Here is a 6,000-nt window from a genome sequence, read left to right as displayed (position 1 = left end):
CCACCCGATTTCCACACACTGCACACACCTCAAACTTGCCCACACTCAACTGCAGGTGCCTTCAGGAATCACGTCTGTGTGCCCAGGACAGGGCTGGGCAAGAGATAGGTGCCTGGGGGACCTTTAACACCTTCTAGAAAGAAGGAAGGGAGGGAGGGAGGGAGGGAGGGAAGGAGGGAGAAGTGATCAACAAGCCCAACCCAGCTTTTGCTTGTGCATAAAAGAATAAGGAATACTCCTTTTGGCTAGTTCATCTCGAGTCCGTTTGTGAGAAGGGAAGACCATTTTGGGTTTTTGACTCGCACTTGGACTCAGATGCATCCTGGTGTCTCAGTGGGCAGGCTGGTGCCCAGGAGGGAGGGCAGCAGCGCCGGGGGGTAAGCCACAGGGCAGGAGGCAGTGTTCTGTTGCTCAGGCTTCTCTGGGCCTGGCCTCAGTTCCACCGAGGAAGTCTCTGGACACCTCAGTGAATTTTAGCAGGTCAGGACCGGATAGTTCCCCCATGTTATAGATGGAGAAACTGAGCCCAGGATAGTAGAGCAGGACCAGATCCCAACTCCCTTCCCAGGGTTCTCTCCACTCCCAGCTGCCTCCCTGATTCAGCCTCCTGTGGTTTTTCAAAAGGTTTAAACTCCAGGAAGAGTCCCGACTCCCACAGAAGGAGCCAAGAAGGGGCAGAGTGTGAGGTGAAGACAGGAGGCGACAGTGCTGACTTCCAGGCCGCCTTCTGCAGTCCCAGCGTGAAAGGACTTCATGGGGCCAAGTCTTCTTTCTTCTCCAGAAGAATGGCCACTCAGAGGCTGCTGGCTTTGTCTGGAAGAGCCTGGGCCTGTAATTAGCCTGCCCCAGAGAGCCCCCTTCCTGCTTCCCACAATAGTTCCTTTCAGCCTCCCCTGCTGACAGCCCCCATGGCTCCTGTGGGCCCTCAGACCCTCATCCCCAAAGGCCCACCTCCAACTCCCCCCCTCCCTCACCCGCCACCTCTGCTCAGAGCTGAGTCCTCATGGCAGGGACATCTGTGAGTTCACTGGATCCTCCCAAGGCCTGGGAACTGGGACTATTAACACCAGATGGGGTTACACATGGTGAAACAGGCACAGAGAGATCAGGTGGGTGAGTGAAGGGATGGACCTGGACCTCAGACTCCTGATTCCCAGGCCAGTGGGATCAAACGATCATCACTGCTCCACACTGGGATTTCAGCCCCCAGCTCCCCTCCAGTAGCCTCCCCTCCCCCACAGTGGAACTGCCCAAGGTCCACACCCCACTCCCCTCAAATCCACAGTGCCAGAGGCTCATGGGATGATAGAACAGACTCCAACTGGCAAAGTGAAACGTAGCAGCCAGTCTCTCTCCACCGCACAGATGAGAAAACTGAGGCCCAGAGCTGGAAACGGCCCAGAGCCCGGAGCTGGAAACAGCCTTGTTTGTGGTCACTCAGCTAGTAAGTGGTAAACGCAAAATTAGAAGCCTGGTTTTTTCCCTCCATTGATTGTGGTGGTTAAGACTGGGGCCTGGCTACCTTGAAACTCTCCCCTCTGAGTGGCAACTGACCCAGCCTCCATGCCTCCAGCCCCACCCTTCCCCTCCCGGCCTTTTGCTCCAGGCTCCAGCATGGAACACTGCCAGGAGAGTCTTGGGTCACCCCTGAAGCCCTCTGGCTCTGGCCTTCAGCCTGGGCTAGGGCCATACCCATGATCCCTGGGCTCTCCCCAACAGCCCTCTCTGCCAGCCTTGGCTCAGAAAGAATGAAGTTCCTGCGGTTGCAGGAGGGCGAGGGTGCTAGCCTCTCTGGCAGCATCAACGGCACCGACCTTTGCCTTTTCTGTGCCCAGTTGCCCAGCTGCTCCACTGGCTCCACGGACTCAAACCCCTGAGAGGGAGTCCAGCCTGCTTGGGGGCCAGAGGAGGTAAGTGGGGGAGAGAGAAGGCAGGAGCTGGTAGGGGCAGCACCAAGTCAGCACACAACACGACCCAGGAAAAGGTACGGCCTAAAACCTTTAGGAAGAGAGATGCACTTCACAGTCAGGCTCAGAGAGAGGGAGACAGAGAAACAATACAAGAGCAGGAGAGAGAAACAGAAAGGGAAAGACAGGAAGGATAGAGAGAGACAGAGATTGACAGCGAAAGAAAGAGGCAGAGACAGAGAGTTAGAAAGAGAGCAGACAGGCAGACTGAGGCGGACAGAGAGACGATAATAGGGATGAAAAGAGGCGCTAATGGACAGGGACAGACAGGCAGACAGAAGGACAGAGAGAGAGAAAGAAAGAAAGAAGCCAAATAGGAGATACTGACAGACCCACAGAGGTTCTGGGCAGAGGTTCTGCTGTGTTCTCATCAGAGTGCTGAGAGGTATGTCCCAGGTCTACCACTTAACCAACCCTGGGGGCCTTCACCTAGTCCTCGGACTGGGCCCCAGAGGGTGTCCCCTAGCCACAGAATGGAGCAGCATTAAAGCTCTGGGAAAGGAAGTTTTCTGGGGAAAGAACCATGAACTCTGTGTGTGCATGTGGGTGGGGTGGGGGTGGGGGATCTCGGGCAAAACTCCTAGCTCAGTCACTGTCCCTGACACATCATGTGGCCTCTCTGGTCCTCAGTTTCCTCTGCATGTGAGGGTGAGTACGGGTAGGACAGGGGTCTCTGAGGTCTCCTCCAGCCCTAAGATCTGGTCTTAGCTCAGACTTCTCCATCTTTGCAGCTCACTTACTGCTCTATCCTATTTAGCTCATGACCTTCACCTCATAGTCCAAGATGGCTGCTTGAGAGCCAGCCATCACAAGCACATTTCAACCAATTGGAAGGAGGAAAGACTAAAGAAAACACCTCTCTTTTAAAGAACACCTCTTTGGAAGTTATGCTCAACATTTCTTTTTCCATCTTATTGGCTAATACTTCGACTCAGGGCTGCATCTAACTTCAAGGGAGGCTGTGGAATGTGCAATACTAGGTTGGAGACAATGTATTTCACACAGTTCGGTGATGCCATCACAGCTCCTCACAGCAGCTTCAACACAGCCTTACAATGTTTTCCTTTTGCTTACTAAAGATAGATAGATAGAGAGAGAGAGAGATAGAGAGATAATAGATAGTTTTTACTAGTGCAAATCTCCCTTCATTTCCCCAAACTCATCCCTCCCCTGAGTGTATCACTGTGAACAGTTTTCTGTGTGTCTTCTAGATTCATTTTTTTATGTATTTACACACACACACACACACACGTATACCTAGTTTAAAGGAACATAGGTGTGTATTATTCTGCAACTTGCATTCTTGGTTATTGTTACATGGCATTATGTCTTGGAGGTTCTGCCGTGCCAGTCCACAAGGAGGTACCTCATTCTTTGTGACAACTGAATAGTGCCTTACCATATAGACTTATCAAAGCTTATTGATGGATATCAGGCTTGTCAAATTTTTACATTACTAACAGCCTTGGGTATCTTCTCTGCATATATATGCAAGTGGTACTTGAGGATAGATTCCTAAAAATGGGCCAAAGTTTAATTCGCTCCTAGTGTCGTGGGTTTAACTCTTTGAAAATCCTTCTTCTCCATGGGGAAAATTGCAGTCAGCTCAGAGGCCCCTTCCATCTTGGCTTGGACTGCGCCCTCTCCCTTCCTCCCTCCCTCCCACTAAGCAAACACAGCCCTGGCCCCATCCTCACGGTGCCCTCTGTTCTGGGGTCTTTACCATCACTGGAAGCCAATCTCACATCTTAATGCTGCCCGGCGGCCCCACCCTTTTGTTGACTGTACGCCCTTTCTCCTTTGAGGAGGAAGAAGACACCTCCCCTGGTATCCTTCTCTTGGGAATTTAGGGCCCTTCTTCTGGTCCCCACCTTTATCCCTTCCCTCCCTGACTACCACAGCACCATGTTTTAGCACCTTCTGAGCCCTTTTCTCCTCATTTACCCCCCCGCCCCAGGGCACCCCTGCTAGGAGGGGGAGGGAAGAGCGTGGTGAATCTGAGCTAATCGCCTCCCCTTCCAAGTTCTGGGATGGTGATCGGGGCGACTGTCCCTGCAGACCTGGGGGTTGTAGGAAGGTGCTTGGGGTGAGTAGCAGGCCCCAGAACCCCAGACTTCTTCTAGAGACAGACTGGGCTATGAGGAGTTGAAGAGAAAGCTCTCTGAGAGAGCTTTTTGGCCCTCCCCCTGGAATGGATCATACCTGAAATTTGAGCCCTGAAGCCCCATGAAAGTGTGACAACTTCCCCCCTTCCCATGGTCAGGGCCCTCAGCCCAGTTGGGCAGCAGCAGGGTGCTGATCGGGTTATTAAAAGCTTAGCTGGTGGTTCCCCTCCGGCTTGGTGCAATTCATCAGGCAATGGCTCCCCGGGAGTGATGGATGGTGACAAATGAAGGTAGGTAGGGGGTTCCTTAGCCCATCCTGGGCCACAGCTGGGGAAACTCAGCCATTAAAGCCCTGTGCAGGCTTCTCCACTGAGGTGACTCTGAGGGCCAAGGAGATCAAGTTTCGGGCAAACGGTTTGGGGGTTGGAGAGTCTCCGCCAAAGACAAGCCGCCCTGTGTGTTGTGTGGGGCCCCAGCTGGGCTGTGGCCCTGAGCTGGTGAGGTGGGGGTGGGGTGGGCTTCTCTGATGCTAGAATCACAGGCGGGAGGCCTGGGGGGCGGGAGGAGGGGCAGGGCCAGAGCTGGTGGGAAGGAGGGAGCTGCCTTTCTGGGAGGAGGGGATCAAACACCTTTTAAAGCAGGTGCTGGGGACTCTGCTCAGGGCCGAGTGCTGAGACGGCACAACCAGCCATCCCTCCGGGATCCCAGCCAGAGCTGGTGCTGGCGGCTCAGCGGAGGAGGCCCCAGGGGGCAGGGAGCACCTTGCCTGCCTGGAGGCACAGGACTCCCCAGGGTGACCACTAAGGAGAAGGAAGAGATACAGAAGGGAGAGGTCAAGAGAACGCCTGGTGGAGGTGGGGCTGGAGCCAAGCCTTGCGGGCCAGGTAGGATCGGGACAGGTGAGGGAGCAAGGAAGAGGCACGGCGGTGAGGGGGTACGACAGAGCACAAAGGTGCAGGGCAGCAAGGGGGCAGGAATGGTAGGGTTGAGCAATTCTGAGGGATGAGGTTGGAGACCTCGAGATTGCTGTACTCGGGGGACCCTGGGGAGCTAGTACGAGCTCCAAAACGCAGGAAGACATCAGAAGAGTTGTGTCTGAGTAGGGTCTGCTGGTAGGCAAGAGACTGATGGAGAGCCCTGTCCTGTGGTCAGCAGGGAACAAGGAGGGAGAGAACTCAGGGGATCTGCCCGGGAGTTGGTGTCCTCAGTGAGGAAGGAGGGCAGCACGAAGCCCACATCTCAAGACCAGACCGTGGTGGCACCATCCCAGGGAGGACGTGCTGGGAAGGGAGAATCCAGGCCTCTAATAGCTGGGGGCATCTTCATGGCCTTTTGGCCAGTCCTCCTCTGAAGGCATCTTGATGTTACCAGCCTATTCTTGATTGCCTCCTCTGATGGGGGGCTCACTGCTCTGTGAGACAAAGAAAGCTACCTTTGTCCTGAGCTGAAACCTGCCTCCTCTGAGTCAGTTCTAGCTGGCACTCCGGGAGGGGAAGAACACACTGCTCCCCTGGAACAGTTGGCTACCCTCCTTCTCCCCACCAGTGTCCACACTCATACCAGAGCAGTCTGGCTTACATCCCTCATGCTATGATGATGTTATTGGTGAGGGGGGCAGGAGAATTCTAAGAAAGGCATGTCTTAGATGCTTCTGATGCTCCCACATGGCAAGGGAGGTAGGAGGTAGAGAGCCATCCACACTTCCTGTCGTGAGCTTAGCAGCCAACAGCACTGCCTTCCGGCCACTGAATGGGGTCAGGCTGGGTCTGGAGCCAGGGTCAGGCGCCTGTGTGTGCCGGGGGCAGTTCGATATGTGTGTATGTGAGTGTGCTGTGTAGATGGGGGCGGACCCAGAGCTCACTGGTCCACGTGGGGTTGCACCTGCCTTGGCTGTGTATCCATGGGTTCACGGTGGGCTGGGCTGCACA

The sequence above is a fragment of the Aethalodelphis obliquidens genome, unplaced genomic scaffold (genome assembly GCF_003676395.1).
Source record: "Aethalodelphis obliquidens isolate GAN/ISIS:26980383/991018 unplaced genomic scaffold, ASM367639v1 scaffold26, whole genome shotgun sequence".
NCBI classification, from domain to species: domain Eukaryota; kingdom Metazoa; phylum Chordata; class Mammalia; order Artiodactyla; family Delphinidae; genus Aethalodelphis; species Aethalodelphis obliquidens.
Note: the sequence above shows the minus strand (reverse complement) of the source record.